Below are 19421 nucleotides of genomic sequence, written 5' to 3'. Positions count from 1 at the left end.
CATCGTAGTTCGACCGTTGTGTCGTAAGACTGCTCCAAAAGCAAAGAGAGTTCAATTGCACATTCAGACGTAGCCAAAACCTCACAGATAGAGAAAAATTGGACGAAGGCAAAATTAGCGTAAATAACTCCAAGCGTGGATCGTTAAAAAAATTCAAAAGTAAAATTCCTTCTACTGATCTGACAAGAAATCCTAAAAAGAGTTGATCGTGTAATAAATCATAAGTCCGGATGCTCTGTAAGCATAACAGCATCGAAACGGAGCATCACAGAGAGAAGGCTCAAAAAATAAACTCCCTTTTCCAAAATTGTTTAACTTAGGGAGACTGTACTGCGGTTCCTGCTTTGTAAGTCGGCGGACTGATGTCGTAATGACAGACATGGAAGTAAGTAACCGCGCGATAGAAAATAAACTGAAGTCACTCAACAGAGGAAAGACCATCGGATTTGATGCGATACTAATACAATCCTACGTCGAGCATTTGAAAGATATTCCTGCTCTTGTAGTAGCGTGTGCCGTAGGTCTCTGGAGAAGGTAAGCCTTCCTAGTGATTAAAAAAAAAACGCAGGTCATTCCCCTTTTCAAGAACGGTCGTCTAACAAAAAAATGGCTCTGAGCACTATGGGACTTAACAGCTGAGGTCATCAGTCCCCTAGAACTTAGAACTACTTAAACCTAACTAACCTAAGGACATCACACACATTCATGCCCGAGGCAGGACTCGAATCTGCGACCGCAGCGGTCGCGCGGTTCCAGACTGAAGCGCCTAGAACCGCTCGACCATTCCGGCCGGCGGTCGTCTAACAGATATGCAAAATTGTATCACTGACGTCAGGCAGCTGTTGAATTTTGGCACGTGTTTGATTCTTGTGTATCGTGACTTTTCTGGAGATCGAAAATCTCTTCTGTAGAAATCAACATGCTGTCCAGAAACAACCTAGCACAAATTGCCCATTCCCAATTCCCAGTAGACAGAGTCCACATAGGATAGAATGGCCGGTCCGCAGTGATCAGTTTTCGTCCGAAGCAATGGGCGAGTTGATTCGTTTGTTTGGAAGGAGAGGCTGACATTGTTTCTCCATTTCCAGCCGGTTGACGAAACGCTGCGATGACAGAATGAAGGTGCACGCCCTAAAAATTTTCTCAAACAATTTTACAGAAACAATTCGGTACAAAAAAATCATTTTCGCGTTCCTTTACATGTCAGCATCATAATGACATGCCCATCTTTTCGTTAATCGTCATAATTTTTGTGATATTTGCATTTAAGTAGGACTCTGAACCAAATTCGAAAAAGTTTGCAACGAAAAATATGGGTCGTTGTGATTCTGGTTTGGCGTATGTCACATAATACATTGACGGCAAAAAAATCCCAACTCCAAAAAGGAAGAAATGTAGAGTAACGAAACTTTGGGAACACATTCGTTAAGGTAACGTATTTAAGTGATTAACGCTGCAAGATCATAGTGTAATGGAAGTGCGAGAAAGGTAGTTGCCAATGCTGGTTCATCAGTAACCAGTGTAAACACCAGAATGTTGAATGCAAGCATGCAGACGTGCATGCATTGTGTCATACAGGTGACAGATGTCAGTTTGTAGGGTGGAGCTCCTTGCCTGTTGTACTTCTTCAATCAACAGACGGACAGATGATGCTGGTTGTGGATGGCGCTGGAGTTGTCGTCCAGTGAAGTCCCACATGTGCTCGCTTGCAGACAGATTTGGTGATCGAGCAGGCCAAGTCAACATGTCGACACTCTGAATAGCGTTTTGGGTTACGACAGCGGTATGTGGGCGAACGTTATCCTTTTGGAAAATACCCCAGAATACTGTTCATGAACTGCAACACAACAGGTCGAATCAACAGACTGACATACACATTTGCAGTGCGGGCTCGCGGGATAGCCAAGAGAATGCTTCTGCTGTCAAACAAAACCGCACCCCAGACTTAGAGATGGGTCGAACTCGTTCATTCCCGTGAACTACTTCATTCATTTCATTCTTTGCCGTGAAGCGTTCAAATGAAGTAGTTCATTCATGAAGTACGGAAGCCTGGCGAAGTTGCCCAGTTCGCCGCTCAGCCGCGGCTACGCTCGCTTCGCCTCGCTCGTACAATAAAGCTTCCTATTACTTCATAATTTTACCAACAGATGGCCGAACTATGCAGTAATGTGCACGCAACGTTTTACGCTCTTACAGCGTCTGAGTTAAATAGAGCATGGTCGAAGGGGACATAGGGAAGATAAACAGAGAAGCCTGTCACATATAAAGAGGGTATTACATTTAATCTTGCTCGACATTTTCTCATGAAGCGCTCAAAAAAGTCTTTATCTACCAAATGAAACATTATTTGTTGTATTCATGGACTGAAAACTAGGGTTACCAACGAAATGCAGTATAATTTTATGTTCCTTTTAAAATTTAATTCAAAATAGAATGAGTATGTTTGCCACCGTCACAAAGTCTATATACCTACGTTAAGTAATTATACATAAGTTTTCCTGTAGATTTTATTTTTGTTGAAAATAATAACCCTCCCTCAAAACTTAAACTGTCACCTGTAGTCATTGGTACAATTTCAGGTAAAATCCCTCTTTCAGTGTTATTAACAAACCTTTTATTCATGTTGGTCGCCGACGTAGTGGGAGAGGAAGAGGGGAAGCGAGCGAGTGAACTAGAAAAAAGTGAGGAGTGTGCTATCTGTGAAGAGTTTGAAGTACCAGTTCATTAAAATTGAGTGGTTAGTTCACACTTCACTGGAGTGAAGCGTTCATCTGAACGACTCATTCACGAGCTCCCCATCACTACCCAGACTGTAACTCGAGGTGTACGTCCTGTGTGTCTAGGCTGCAGACAGCTTGGTTACAGGCGCTCACCTGCTCTTCTTCAAACAACACACGGCCATCACTGGCACCGAGGCAGGACTGGCTTTCATCAGAATACACACCAGACTTCCATTACCCTCCAGTGAGCTTTCACTTGACACCACTGAAGATCCCCCCAGGGGGTCCACAACTCTTTTGTGGACACGTGCGTAGCGAGCACGGGACCCCGAGCTAATGTGGCCCTCCTTCCTTTCCGGGCTGCATACCTTCCCTTCCCTTTCCGCATCCCTCCCCGTCCCCCATCTTCGCCCCCCCCCCCTCACCTCTGGCTCTTTCCTTCCCTTTCTCCCCCTCTGGGAGTATGGTTTGTGCCTACGTCCGGAGACGGACGCTCGAAACTGTTCCAAATTCCTTGCTTTTACACTTGCAAGTCCTCGTCCTTCCTCTGTCCTTCTCTTTTCCTTCCCTCTTCTCCTTGCCCTTTTCTCCGCTGCGGCGTTTGAGACCCCCTTTTCTTTCCTTTCCCTTTCTCTTTTTTCCTCCCTGTGCGTGTCTGAAGGCCGACCCACGCACTTCCATGCGTAGCCGGTGACGGGGTAACGCGTAATTCCCCGCCCCGGGTAGACAGGTAGGACACGTACGTACCCCCTGGTAACGGCCAGGCCCAGGGAGGAGTGATTACCCGAGCTGATACCTCCCGAAAGTGCCGATTGGTCCCTCCGTCCGTTTGTCGGGAGGTGTGACCTGAGGTGTGAACAATCACCTAAGGCAGGTGTGCCCTCGGTGAGGGCCCCCACAAGGGAGGAGCGCGCCATCGGAGACGCCGGTAATCATGGGGGATTCTTCTGTAATGGTTTCCTCACCTTCCACTATGTCTGCTCACAAACGTAAGTTCACTGAGTCTCAGCCACAGACGGTTCTTCCATCGTTGCCACAGTTCCTTGTTGTTTCTCGGTCTGACGAAGGTCACGACTTTTCCACGGTCAACCCTTTCATTATTCAGAAAGGTGTCGACGCAATTGCGGTTCCTGTAAAGTCTTGTTCCAGATTACGGAATGGCACCCTGTTGTTAGAAACACACAGTGCCCTCCAGGCTCAAAAATTGCTGCGTACTTCTCTGCTCCACACCTTCCCTGTCCGGGTGGAGCCGCACTGTACCTTAAATTCCTCGCGTGGAGTCGTTTATACACGCTCCCTCGATGGATTGTCTGACGAAGAAATTCAGCACTATCTGTCTGACCAAGGCGTCACGGCTGTTCATCGGGTTATGAAAAGGGTTGACTCGAACATCATTCCAACCCACACTGTCTTCTTGACATTTGACAAAGTTCAACTCCCATCAAAAATCAAAGCAGGCTATGAGATAATTTCCGTTCGCCCTTATGTCCCAAACCCTACGCGTTGCTATCGATGTCAGCGGTTCAATCACACCAGCCAGTCCTGTTCCAATCCGGCCAAATGTGTTACGTGTGGCAGGGATGCCCATGAGGGTGCTTGTCCACCTCCATCCCCTCGCTGCATCAACTGTATGGGTGACCACGCTGCTTCCTCTCGAGATTGCCCTGTTTTTAAGGACGAAAAGCTGATCCAGGAAATAAGAGTGAAGGAAAAGGTGTCGACCTTTGCTGCTCGAAAGTTACTCGCCAGTCGACAGCCCACCGTGCCCCAGAAAGGAAAATACAGCACTGTCCTTGCTTCTCCTCGGCCAACAAAGGAGGCGGCCATGCAGACTTGCGACCTCACATTTAGTACCACGGTCGTCAGATCGGCCAGCGCAAAGATCGCCCGTTCAACCTCACCCCTTTCGCCTGCCCACTCTATGGCTCACCCTTCGTCGGGTTCTGCTAAATCTCGAGCCCAAAAGTCAGACGCCAAGTCTTCAAAAAAAGAGCATTCTCGTGAAGAGTTTTTACGTACTGCAACTTCACAACCATCGGTTCCTCCTTCATCTAAACATACCTCCAAGATGGCTACGAAGAAACACAGTTCCTCTCCTTCTCCGCCAAGGCGTGTCCCATCTACAGCACCACCTGGCGGAAATCGCCCTCGGCCATCTTCTGTGTCGCCGAGGCGCACTGTTGGTGGCCGGTCAACTGGCCGATCGTTGGTGGCAGGAGCTGCTCCTGACCAACCTATGGATCAGGATCTTCTGCCTTCGACTGAATGCCATTCCATGCTGTCGGTCGCAAGCTCTGAGCAGTCGTTGAGTTGACAGCATCCTTGGTCACGTTCCTCCATTTTCTGTTCACCCTATGTCCATTATCCACTGGAATATCCGCGGCATTCGCGCCAATCGGGAGGAATTGTCGATCCTCTTACGATCCTACTCGCCGGTCATCTTCTGTCTTCAGGAAACAAAGCTGCGTCCCCATGACCGCTTTGTTCTCCCTCATTTTCAGTCCGTCCGATATGACCTCCCCTCTGTTGAAGGCACTCCAGCCCATGGAGGACTCATGATTCTGCTCCATGATACTCTCCATTATCACCCAATACCCTTAAACACTTCCTTCCAAGCTGTCGCCGTCCGTCTTTCCCTTTCTGGATACACGTTCTCTCTTTGTACGGTATACATTCCATCGTCTACACCAATGGCACGAGCTGATCTCCTTCATCTTCTTGATCAGCTTCCACCCCCCTATTTGCTGGTTGGGGACTTCAATGCCCACCACCCGCTTTGGGGATCTCCACATCCTTGTCCACGTGGCTCACTATTGCTAGACGTCTTCCACCAAGCGGATCTAGTCTGCCTCAACACTGGGGTCCCCACATTTTTGTCTGCCTCCACGGCAAATTTATCCCATTTGGACCTTGCGGTCGGTACTGTTCCGCTAGCTCGGCGCTTCGAATGGTTCGCCCTTGATGATACACACTCGAGTGACCACTTTCCATGTGTTCTTCGACTGCAGCCTCAACTGCCATATATGCGCTCGCAACGCTGGAAGTTTGCCCAAGCCGATTGGACACTTTTTTCGTCTCTAGCGACATTCGATGACCGTCGCTTTCCCAGCGTCGACGATGAGGTAACACATTTTACCGACGTTATTCTCACAGCTGCGGAACGTTCAATACCACGCACCTCCGAATTGCCCCGGCGCCCTCCAGTTCCTTGGTGGAACGAGGCATGCCGTGACGCAATACGTGAGCGGCGACGTGCTCTTCGCATTTTCCGTCACCATCCAACTTTGTCCAACTGTATCCGATATAAGCAGCTCCGTGCGCGATGCCGTCGCGTCATCCGCGATAGCAAGAAGGCAAGCTGGAAATTCTTTACTAGCTCATTTAACAACTTCACTCCCTCCTCGGAAGTTTGGAGTCGGCTTCGACGGTTCTCAGGCGCGCCTAATTTCTCCCCGGTCTCTGGGCTCACTGTCGCGCATGATACCTTAGTGGACCCCGTCGCAATTTCTAACTCATTCGGTCAGCACTTTGCTGAGATTTCGAGCTCTTCAAATTACCAGCCAGCGTTTCTCCCGAAGAAACGTGCAGCGGAAGTGCGACATCTTGCTTTCTCCTCTCAAAATCGCGAAAGCTACAATACTGTTTTCTACATGCGGGAACTCCAACATGCACTCTCTTCTTCTCGCTCCTCCGCCCCAGGACCGGATGGTATCCATGTCCAAATGTTGCTGCATTTATCAACCCATAGCCTGCGTTACCTCCTTCGCCTTTATAATCGAATTTGGACCGACAGTACCTTTCCCAGGCGATGGCGGGAAGCTATTGTCGTTCCCGTTCCGAAACCTGGAAAGGACAAACATCTCCCCTCTAGCTATCGCCCCATTTCTCTCACGAGTAGTGTCTGTAAGGTTTTGGAGCGTATGGTGAATTACCGTTTAGCTTGGTGGCTGGAGTCCCGCAGTCTTTTAACACCAGCCCAATGCGGATTCCGAAAGCATCGTTCTGCTGTTGACCATCTTGTTGCTTTCTCCACTTATATCATGAACAATTTTCTCCGGAAACGCCAAACGGTAGCAATATTTTTTGATTTGGAGAGAGCGTACGATACCTGTTGGAGGACAGGCATCCTCCGTACACTGTTCTCTTGGGGCTTTAGAGGCCGGCTGCCCCTTTTTCTTCGCGAATTTATGGCAGAGCGCACATTTAGGGTGCGGGTGAACACTACTATCTCCCGTACTTTCTCCCAAGAAAACGGGGTACCCCAGGGCTCCGTGCTGAGTGTTGTACTGTTTGCCATCGCCATTAATCCAATTATGGATTGTCTCCTTCCTGATGTCTCGGGCTCCCTCTTTGTGGACGATTTTGCGATCTACTACAGCTCTCAACGGACCAGCCTTCTTGAAAGACGTCTTCAAGGATGTCTCGATCGCCTCCACTCGTGGAGCATCGAAACCGGCTTCCGTTTCTCACCCAGTAAGACCGTTTGTGTTAATTTTTGGCGACGTAAGGAGTTTCTTCCGCCCTCCTTACATCTAGGTCCTGTCAACCTTCCGTTTTCCGACGTCGCTAAATTCTTGGGTCTTATGTTTGACAGAAAACTGTGCTGGTCCTGCCACGTTTCCTATCTTTCGGCTCGCTGTCTGCGTTCCCTTAACACCCTCCGTGTCCTGAATGGTACCTCTTGGGGAGCGGACCGAGTGGTCCTTCTCCGCCTCTATCGCGCCTTAGTGCGCTCGAAATTGGATTATGGAAGCATAGTCTACTCCTCTGCTCGGCCGTCTATTCTTCGGCGTCTCGACTCTATCCACCACCGTGGATTACGTTTAGTGTCTGGAGCTTTTTACACCAGCCCTGTGGAAAGCCTTTATGCTGAGACTGCTGAACCTCCGCTATCCAATCGGCGGGCAGTCCTTCTGAGTCGTTATGCTAGCCATCTGTCTTCCATGCCTGCTAATCCAGCCCATAACCTTTTTTTCGACGCCTCCTTTGATGTCGGGTATGCAGGCCGCTCCTCCTCCCTACTACCCCCGGGAGTCCGCTTCCGTCAACTGCTCCATTCTCTTTGCTTCCGCTTTCCTAAAACCTTCTTGACAACTTGGGGTACAGCACCGCCTTGGCTCCGTCCCCGGATCGACTTGCTCAGAGACCTATGTCAATTTCCCAAGGATGGTACCCCTACACTTGTTTACCGTCGGGCATTTGCTGCTCTATGTGCACAAATGACGGAAGCCACATTTATTTACACCGATGGCTCGAAAACATCGTTAGGTGTAGGGAGTGCCTATATTGTTGGCGACACCCCAAATCACTTTCGGCTTCCCGACCAGTGTTCGGTTTATACTGCGGAGCTTTACGCTGTTCTCCAGGCTGTCCACTACATCCGCCGCCATCAGCGGATACAGTACGTAATCTGCTCAGATTCTCTCAGCTCTCTCCTAAGTCTCCAAGCTCTTTACCCTGTGCACCCTCTGGTCCACCGGATTCAGGACTGTCTGCGCTTGCTCCACCTGGGGGGCGTCTCAGTGGCGTTCCTCTGGCTCCCGGGACACGCTGGTATCTGTGGAAATGAGGCGGCCGATATAGCGGCCAAGGCTGCAGTCTCTCTTCCTCGGCCAGCTCTTCAGTCTCTTCCGTTTACCGATCTACGGAGCGGTTTATGTCGCCAAGTTACTCATTTATGGCATGCGCATTGATCAACACTTCCCCACAATAAATTGCGGGAAGTGAAAGCCCTTCCTTGCGCTTGGACCTCTTCCTCCCGAACGCGTCGTCGGGAGGAGGTAATTTTAGCTCGACTCCGGATAGGGCACTGTCTTTTTAGTCATCGACATCTTTTAAGCGGTGATCCTCCCCCACTCTGTCCCCACTGCTCTCAGCTGTGGACGGTCAGACACCTTTTAATTGAATGCCCCTATTTTAATCCGTTACGCTCCCGTCTACAGCTATCGCCTGATCTATCGTCGATTTTAGCAGATGACACGCGCTCAGCTGACCGCGTTCTACAGTTTATTAGTGACAGTGAAATGACGTCAGTCATTTGAAGCTTTTTTTTGGGGGACAACCAACCCCTTTCTATAGTGGACTTTTAAGCATTCCTTCTGCCTTTAGTTTCTCAAATTTTCTGACTTTGTTTCCATTGCTGCTGATTTTAAATTTCGTTTTTTTCCTGTTTTGTAAGTCACGGGCTGGGCGCTAATGGCCATAGAAGTTTTGCGCCCTAAAACCACAAAAAAAAAAAAAAAAAATACTGAAGATGCCAAAGGCGGTGGTTTTTGGTGAGCGAAATGCACAATACAGGGTGTCTGGCTCGGAGCTGTCCTTCACGTAACGGATTTGTAACAGTTTGTTGTGTCGCTTGGTGCCGACTTCTGCTCAAACTACTGCTGCAGACGCAGTATTGTGCGCCATAGCCACATACTGAACACCAGTCTTCCCTTCTCGCAGTGGCACGTGACTGCCTGTGCCGGTTTTCTTCCCGTGACCACAGCTGGCAGCAATGACGTACAGGGGCTACATTCCTGCCAAGCCTTTCTGCAATATCGCGGAAGGAACATTGAACTTCCCGTAGCACTATTACACGACCTCGTTCAAACTCAGTGAGCTGTTGATAAATGCGTCTCGACGTCTTAAAGGCCCTCTTGATTAAGATCAACTCACTACGTCCAATCTCAAAAGAACTGATCCTCACGACCATTACAGCGCGTATGTAAAGCAAATTTGTTGTGCACTGTCATGCCACTGACGTCAAATTTGAATAGGCGTCATCTTCCAGGCCAACTAACCTTCTTGCACAACTCCTTGATGTTGGGATTTTTTCCCGACAGCGTATGTTGCTGCATATGAAATTTAGCTAACATACTGAATTTTTCTTTAGACTTAGGCGAAGGTCTCTATCTGTCACTAATCTCGAGAAAATTCATCTTATGTAACACACTCATTTGCCACTGCACGCACCAGTGATAGGGCCACAGTGAAGTTTCCATAAGATTCCTCATGTTTTATAAAGTTTGCGACATCCAAACGAGACTTTGTTAAATGACATCATACAGAGATGAGAGTATTTTGCCATATGGTTCTAATGCGAATCATCATTATCTACCCTGTTATTCCACTAAGTACTGACTTTCTCCATACAAGAATGTAACTTTTAAGGGCCATCGATGGCTGGTGAAACGGAAAATGATGTGGGTTTTGGAACAACATAAGTGTAAACATTACATGTATATTTTTGTGCTGAGGCTGTGCTTTATCGTAAGCTGTCGACCTTAAGTGCTCCTCAGTTCCTCACTTAATAAACTTATTAAACCACTGTTTCAGAATTCTCTCCCTACGGCATCTGCACAACATGTCAGAGAGGTGACACTGTGTAAGACCTGCTGTGTTTTTGCAAAAGATGCAAATTTTAACATGGCAACAGGAGAAATGTGAGTTTTACTTAAAATTCGCCCCTCATGACGCTTCTCTGAAAGTTACGAATGGTTAGCAAGTAAGGCAAAGATAAATCGCTGCTTATGTTGAATTTTCAGTGGAATTCTTTGTAGATACTAACTAAACGAGAAGTGACAGTAGATATTTTTGGATGAATACCATGCAAATAAGGGCGTGGAGGGAGTGCACCTAATATTTACAAATAAATGTTAGTGTGTACTTCAGTTTAAAAGGGCCCTTCCCCTGCAGCGCTCGGCATTTACCAAAGAGCGCGCTGACCACATGCCCACCACCCCACTACTGACGCTCTGCCAGCACTTGCCCGCCGACTGTGCATCTACTGCCTGCGTTGTTCTGCACGCACTCTACTGGTACCTAGGTTGTTGCACGTTCCTTGACTTCCAGACGGGCCTGAATAAAATGAACAAAATATGCGCATACAGAGTATCGTAGGAGCCGTGCATTTGGATTGAAGAGTTTCTAGCAAAGAGAATACAGCGCGTTATTCTTGATGGAGAGAAGTCTTCAGATAACAGTTAACTTTCAAAAATGGTTCAAGTGGCTCTGAGCACTATGGGACTCAACATCTTAGGTCATAAGTCCCCTAGAACTTAGAACTACTTAAACCTAACTAACCTAAGGACATCACATACATCCATGCCCGAGGTAGGATTCGAACCTGCGACCGTAGGGGTCGCGCGGTTCCAGACTGAAGCGCCTAGAACCGCTCGGCCATTTAGGCCGGCAGTTAACTTTCAACGTACACCAATGGAGTGTTGTATTAGCACTAGTTGTTACCCACTTCTGCGCGCGCATATCAATTGTCTTGTTGTGACGAGTGATTGTGAGTAAGCTAAACGTGGCTCATGACGCGCTCCCCCCACTCCCCCAACTGCCACAATGCATGATGAGGTGGCACTTATAGTGTCGCTGCTGAATAATGTGTGTGGCAATGCGTGAGCAGGAGTGCGCATCTATTCACAATTCTACATTATACGATGTGTATGTTATGCAATAAACGTAATAATTTCTTTTACGTGAAGAAATATGTTTCTTTACCTACTTCATTCTTCCGACGTCGATTTTCTTTTTAACTTTCTAAAATAGGCTGTGTACATCCTCAGGCTTCAAGCTTTTTCCAGACCAACATCCATCAAAATTCGTTCAGTGGTTTAGTCGCGAGGACGTACCAGAGTATCTTTCTTGTTTAACAGTACAAATTGTTCACCACTTCACCCTTATAAGCATTTATAACGCGATCAGGACGATGCGCTATAATTACTTCTGTGCTGCTTCCTGTTTCAATTCCATTCATTAAGAAACAGATATTATTCAGTGACTGATGCTTTGAGGGAGCGGATAATGACACATACTCTGGTGTTGCAGTCTGACGAACTTGAAAGCCCTCCGGAACGCATGGACCTAGGCGACAGCCGTTAGGCGGCGCTCCCATACGTTGCGATCGCTGCTTGGAATTGAGCGTATGGCATCGTTGGCCGGCCCCTATTCGGGGAAGTTCGGTCGCAAGTCTTAATTCATTCGACGCCACATTGGGCGACTTGCTCACCGGTGATGGGGATGAAATGATGATGGGGACAACACAACAGCCAGTCCCCGCGCAGAGAAAATCTCCAACCCGGCCGGGAATCGAACCCGGGTCCGCTTGCTGTCGGCTCCCCAGTACTGTGCGCGGGCCACACACGCCGCGCAAGCGTACCGTTAACCGCGACCACGCTGTAAGGCTAGCAGCGCAGGTGCCCGGATCTCAGTCGTTCTCCGACTGCGCTCTCGTATTGTTTATTGTACTCATCGTTGTTTGGCTCCTGATATTGCTACCTCTAGGCTCTCGATTTAGTTCACTCTCCATATTTGTCATTCTGCCGTGATGTCTTCCTTATCTGTGCATAGCTGTTGTCTTTGCGTCGTCGAAACAGATTAACAACTTTAAACTGAACAGTTCCGAACCCGAACCACTGGTATTCTCCACCCGACCACAAGATCACACGACTCCGCACTGCCTGTCGACTGCCGACGGCCGACTACCAACTACCGCCCAGCACTGGTGGTCAGCCACAACATTCAGGCTTTATACAAAACATTGTCAGTGGACAGCGATTACTTTAAAATTCTATCTCAGTGAAACCAGAGGTAGCTACAATACGGGCACTGTGGTTAAGCAGTACGATAAATTGACTCTCAGTTATTAGAAACTATAGTAAATAACTCGTTATGTGACGCTACAGGATCCTTACACGTAATATTCATTACGTTGAATCGTATTACGCAGAACATATCAAATATTAAACGCATTTTCACATTTACACATCCCAGTCGCATTAGCTGGATCACTAGCTTTCAGGCCATTTCGTAACGGCCTATTTTGTCAAGTGTCCGCGTGGCGCCGTGATTTAAAGTACACCGTCCGAAACTGGCTCCTAGGCAACTGCCGTCTACCACAGCGATGGACGGCCGTTTCGGATATTTTTACGGGCAAAAAGACGTGCAACTGCTGAGCAAATGACCGCCAAGATGAACCAAGGGTTGGGTTGCCACACGTCCCGCTTTTCCGGGACAGTCCCGGTTTCGGATTAAGAAAATGAGCGTCCCGAAGATTGCTACCAGGACACCGTTTAGTATCAGTTTTGTGATGCCAAATAAATACTCACATATCCCCTATTTCTTTCCAAATTCTGGCGTGGATTTGTATTGTAACTGTCATTGTGAAGATAAATAATGATTTTTGTTTCATTGTTGCACCTGCCAGCATGTACCAAGGGCCTTCATTGCGCGTAACGCTTCGTTCTATTATTAACTATTGTCTTCCGATTCAGTTAAGTTAAGACGTTGCTGCTACCTGATTATCTGTCCCAGACTTCTTGTGATTAGTTCATATTTGCGTGTGTGTGACGTGAGCTCCAAGTGCCAAAGCGAAAGTGTTCCTTTCAAGACAAATATATCAGAAGAATGGTCTTTCATCAAACGATGACTGTGAAGTGGAATGTCGAATAAAGCCAAATGTTTCCATTTCACATGGATGAAAGGCATATATTATAGATCATTTAGGCAGCCAAAAGCATAAATCAATTATGTGCTCTACTAACACTCAAAAAGAAAAACAGCTTTTTTATTTCAAAGTCATCAAACCAGAGCCAATCAGTAGCAGCAGCGGAATTAACAATGTCTTATCGTACCGTTAAACATCATATGTCTTCGAAATCTGTAGACTGTATTTCTCGGCTAAGCTTTAATCGTTTTAACAATACTGTCACAGTGAAGAGTGTGACGTTGGGTAGAACCAAAAAACCAGCACTTTTGACAGCAGTTTTGGTACCTGACACTGTCAAACAAACATGCGACGACGTTTCACTCGTCCGCTATTAGTCAATAGCTACAGATGCAAGTAATCACAAGGCTGAAAAAATATTTCCATTAATTTTTCAATATTTTACACCTCACAATGGCATTCAAGTGAAATTGCTGAAATTAGTTTAACTGCCAAATGAAACCGCCTCTACTATAAGTACATATTAAATTACTGCATTAGAAGAAAATAAAATTGGTAGGAGTAAAAGTATTGCAGTTTGCGGTGACAATGCTAACACTAATTTTAAGGAGTGCGAGAGCAGGTACAAACAATCTATCTGCTAGCCTGAAAAGTGAAGTAAATGAAAACCTTTTAGGAGTTGGCTGCTCTGCTGACATACTACACAGTGCTGCCAAAACAGCCGCTGACGTGATGAGTGTTGACGTGGAAACCTTTATAATTAAACTTTTCAATTACTTCTCCATATACACAGTACGAACGGAGCGTCTAGAGGAATTTTGTGAGTCTCTGGACATACAGTATCATGCATTGTTGTCACATATAAAAACAGGTTCTTGTATTTAGTTTGTTGCTGTAGAGAGAGTACTGAAGTTGTATGATGCTCTTAAATCATTCTTCCTCTTAGAAGCAAAGGCACCTACATTTCTGTCAACCCTCTTCCAGAATGGAAGCATGTCTGTGGTTCCTGCATAGTCAGTTAAGCGTGTTTCAGAGACAGATACTTAAACATGAGAAAGTAGAGAGCAGTGTCATAGAAGTAGCTGCGATTTTGGAGAATACCAGCAGAATAACACAACGTCGTAAAGAAGAAAGTTTTATTCAACTCAAAGTGACCCCTCTCTTGCAGAACAGCGAGGTTTCATTAACTAGTTAAATTCAAAAATTGGTTGCATTAACTAGTGAAATTCAAAAATTTCATGTTGATCAGGAACAGTTTTATGAAACGTGTACAGATTATTTAGAGAAATGGTCAACAAATCTCAACGAGCTCTCCATTTTTTATAGGATGTTGTTGGACGCAGAACCTGAGCGGAGGAATGTGACAAGGACAATAACATTCGTACAAGATAGAGGATTGTCAGTAGATGATACTCGTAGTTTATTGTTTGACCAGTTTCCTTTACTCAAGTAATTCACTGAGGCAGAAATTTAAAAAAATAGCGATAACCGGGGTAGTAAATCATGTCAGGAGAAATGGATCTTATTTTTTTCAACAGGTTGGATGCGAAGAACAGTATTCTCAGTTGCTGACCCTTTGTGAATTCGTCTTCAGTATTCTAGGGGATAATGCAAATGTGGAACGAGTATTTTCTCTCATGAAGGTGCAATGGACTGAGGAACGAAACAGATTAGAAGTACCAACGGTCGAAGTAATAATTAAATGTGTGTTTAATTATCAAATGAGTTGCTGTAAGTTTTATAAATACTTCAGACAGTGGAAAGATCTTCTCTCTGAAGCTCGGAATTCCGTTAAATATGGGGCGCAGGGTGACAAATTATGTGAATTTTTCACATCAACATACTGTGTTTCAGTACGCAGTCTTGTATCTCGTATTAATGTCAAAAATTCTTGTGCCGCCAGTACTAACACTGTAAGACGTTATTACCATCTGAATGCCCTCCCTTGGGTTTTATTAAATTAATTACAGTATAAAGTGTTCATTTATTTATTTATTTTACTAAAACAATTGAACACAGTAGTAATTTGCATAAATATTTCATTTTTTAGCGTTACGGGAAGTGCCCCGAAATGTCCCTGTTTATGATACACAAATTATGGCCGGTTTTAGTTAATCTTAGACAAACGTCCCGGTTTGTTAGGAACCAATTCTGCGAACCCTAACCAAGGGGCTACCAACAGTGTCTTCTCAGTGACGGTTCAGCGAACGTTACTGCGTATGGGCCTAAGCATCAGGCGCCTGGTTTATGCACCTACGCTGACTGCTGTTCATCAGCGACGAAGGCTGCATTATGCGGGCCAGTACCGAAACCGGTCGTTCACTGAGCGGTGACAGCAGCCTTTCCAGACAGATCAGGTTCTATGATCCATTGGACAGATGGCCTTTGGCGTGTAAGGTGTGAAATATCTGAAAGTATAGGGCCCGGATCAGAGAAGAGAGCGTTATGATGATCTGGGGAATGTTTTCATGGCATTGCCTGAGTGATCTCGTCTTTATGGAAGGCGCAATTGATGAACACATGTGCACATCTATCCTTAGGGACCACGTGCACCCCTGCATGCAGTTTGTTTTTCCTCGGCACGATGGCATCTAATAGCAGGACAATGCAGCGGATCACACAGGTCGAAGGGTACGTGCGTAGTTTGAAAAGCACCAGGATAGGTTTACCGTTCTCCCACGACACCAAACTTTCCGGATTAAAACCCAACTGAGAATCTGTAGGATCACCCAAATCAGGCCGTTCACACCGTGGATCCTTAACTGAGAAATCTAGCGCAGCTGGACACGGCACTGGAGCTGGAATGGCTCCACATTCTTGTTGGTACCTTCTAGAACCTCATTGACTCTCTTCCTGCAGATCCGCGCTGTAAGATGTGCTTATTCAGACTTTTGACATTAATATGACTGCATCGTGTGTGATAAAGTTCAAAAGTCAACGAGTAAAGAGCTTTTCCAAAACGTAAATATTTTTCTTCACTTCGCAAATTATTCTTCAAATCAACAAATATTTTATACTACATACTTTATAAAGTAGCCAATGTTCCTCCTCGGGGTTCACAGTAGCGCCACACGAAATTTTGATCGAAATCGATTCAGCTACTGATTCGTGAAAACGTAAGAGACTTACATTTGCATTTATAATATTACTAGGACATTAATTACTTTTCACAACACACGTAAATAACCAAGTAGATGAAGTCCAAGTTTCCCTGGGACTTTTCATGGATGACGTAGTTTTGTACACAGTGAAGTCTTAACACCAGAAAACTGTAGTTAAATGGCAGAATATCGACGTTTGGTGCCGAAATTGACAGTCAACGCTCAAGATCCGTTATTTTATGATCACTCGATAGCGGAAACACACGGTGCAACAGAATTATAGCATCACTTTTTTGAAAATCCGTAATTTTCTCCCACTGCGATGCATAAATTTGAAATATGGCTCAAAGGTGCCTACTTCGTTCCTCTGTAATGGCGGAAAATCAGGGCGCTCTGCGACGTCACGCTCCGGCTCGAAGACGCTACAAACATCAAGGCGTCAACACTTCATGTGGCGTGTAAACTGTGTTAATTACGCCACATTGCACCAAATTTTGCCACAGGCGTATGAAACGATGGGAAGGTCGTCACACCCCCTCTTATCAACATTTCACCCTTACACCTTCCTTTGACGTCTCTGTGATGGAGGTCAGCAGCGTGCCACTCAGTTCTGACAACACTGGGTGGCCGAGAGAAGCATTTCAGATCGTAATCGACTTGAAAAGTGGTCAGGAGTGACAGTAAAGGGGGTAAGTGAAATTAGCACTTTTCCTGCGGCGTTTATTTTCACACATTTCGTGGTCGAAAATGATAGTTCACATTGCGATAACTAACAGGTCGACGTTCTTGACAACTTCAACGCTGTTGCCATTCCCTAGGCGTTTCAGCCCTGCTCTAGAGATATGACAGAACTGAAACCCCACTGAACGTTCTCTGACCACCTTGGAGTGCACTGCGACAGCAAGTTTTGCTCCGGAGTACAGGGTGGATTCACTAGGGACCATTCAAAACCATTGGACCAAATGTGAACGTGATCCGAAGTGCCAAAGGGTGTTTATGCTTTTCCAGTGGTCCTCTTTCAAACCCTCTTGTGGTATAGTCACGGACGCGTGGAACAGTAAAACATATGTGAATAGTATGGCAGCGTGTCCCTCTAACGCCCCCAATTTGGCAGTACCCTCGGTTGCACCTGCCCACATTTATTGAGAATTTTAAAATACACCTTTGCAGAGAAAACTTGTGAAGTAGCCCTCCATGCCTGTAGTAGGCAACCACTTGAGACACCTACGACGCCAGTTGCCTGCCAGCGGGCGCCGAGGTGTCATTCGCAGGTACTCTCTGTGAAGGAAGATTTTTAAAATTTTCAATAAACTGAGTGGGTGTCACAGAGGGAACTGGAGCATCCGTAGGTCGTCACACTTCCTCTTACCCACACCTCGCTCCTTCTCCTGAGTTCTATGATGGAGGTAGAATTCAAGACGGCCAGTGTCGAAATCACGCGGTTTTCTTATGGGTCATCGAGGAAAACATTTCGGGTACATAACTGCTCAGATTCGACAAGAAGAGGTCTCAGGAGATGTCACAAGGCGAGTGATGAAATCACTATTTTTCTTAGGACCTTAATTTTCTCACATTGTGGGGTAGAAATTATTAATTTGCAGCGCGATTCGTGACAACCTTTGACACTGTTGAAGACTCTCCTCGCTTAACACACGATTGAACGTTTCTCTAAGGACATTGTGGGGCTGCAGTCCTACTGAACACGATCTCAGCCCTTTGGACGGTACTGAAACCGCAATTTCTGCTTTGGTATACAGTGTAGAATCACTAGGCACCGTTGAAAACCATTCGACGTAATCTGAATGAAATCCAAAGACAATGTGGTGTTAAGGCTTTTTCGTGCCTTCTTTCGCGCCTTCCTGTTGCGTGTGAACGTGAGGGGGCAAGGACGGCGAAGTTTATCATAATAATAAAATGGAGAAAGGTCCCTCTAAGACCGCACATCTCGAAACACTCTTGTTGCCACCCACGCACACCTTTGTTTGTTGGACACATCTGAAGTGCACCTGTAGAGAGACACGCATTCAACGATTATCAGGTGCTGGCACGATAGGCAACCATTCCGACAACGCTCAGCTGAGTGCCTATACGCAGCTGGACTAACACCTATTGACCGTAAGCGAAATATGAGATGTGTCGAAAGGATAGGCTATTCCTGCCGACTCCTAGGTAACGGTGAATCGGCGTCTCCACATTTTTAAAGTGGCCAAGAGAGGTGTGTGGGTGGCACCGAAAGTGTCCCAAATTAAGGGGTCTTTGCCATTTTATTCACATGTGTGTCAATGTTCCTTCCCTTCCCCTCCCCTCCCCCCCTTGTGCATACGCCACAGGAGGGCGACGGATGAAAAAGCAGTATAAGTACCTTTTTCTGATTCGGATACGTTAAGATTTCGCCAAATAGTTCCTAACAGTCCCTGCTGGATCCACTCTGTATGCTAGTGTACAAATTACGATCACGCTATATTTCAAAGGAATGAGATCACATTCAACAGAGCTGCAGCCTCGCGATGTCTTTCAGAAGGATTTAATCGTCTGGGAGGTGTCAGCAGTGTTAACTGTTGTCAAGAATCGCCCTGTGAACTCTCGTTATTAACCTCTAATGCGTTAAAATTAACACACCAAAGAAAGGGTGGTTTCACTTATGAAACCCCCTGAGGATTTTTCATGTCAGTTTTGAACAATGATGTGTCCGAAATGTTTTTCTCGCCCACCCATAAGAAAAACTGCATTATTTCAACGCTCAGCTTCGAGGTTCTGACCTTCCTCGTAAAGGTGTCGAGAGAAGTGGTAAGATATATGAAAGGGGAGGTGTGACGATCTTCTCACGGTGTGGCAATCCACTGTGGCGTTGGGCAGAATGGTGCTGAAATGTGGTGCAAGGGTGACAACATTAACATACACTATGTCCCGAAATAATAACATTCTACGAGTCGGGGCGTGGAATGCCAGAAGGTTGAACGTGGTAGAAAATCTGAAAAGGGAAATGCAAACGCTCAATCTAGATATAGTACGGGTCAGTGAAGTGAAGTGGAAAGAAGGCAAGCATTTCTGGGAAGATGAGTATAGGGTAATATCAACAGCAGCAGAAAATGGTAAACGGGAGTAGAATTCGTTATGAATAGGAAGGTAGGGCAGAGAGTATGTTACCGTGAACAGTTCGGTGACAAT

Source organism: Schistocerca serialis, chromosome 2, assembly GCF_023864345.2.
Source record: "Schistocerca serialis cubense isolate TAMUIC-IGC-003099 chromosome 2, iqSchSeri2.2, whole genome shotgun sequence".
In the NCBI taxonomy this organism is placed as follows: domain Eukaryota; kingdom Metazoa; phylum Arthropoda; class Insecta; order Orthoptera; family Acrididae; genus Schistocerca; species Schistocerca serialis.
The sequence above is the reverse complement of the archived record's forward strand: the minus strand, read 5'-3'. Positions refer to the sequence as shown.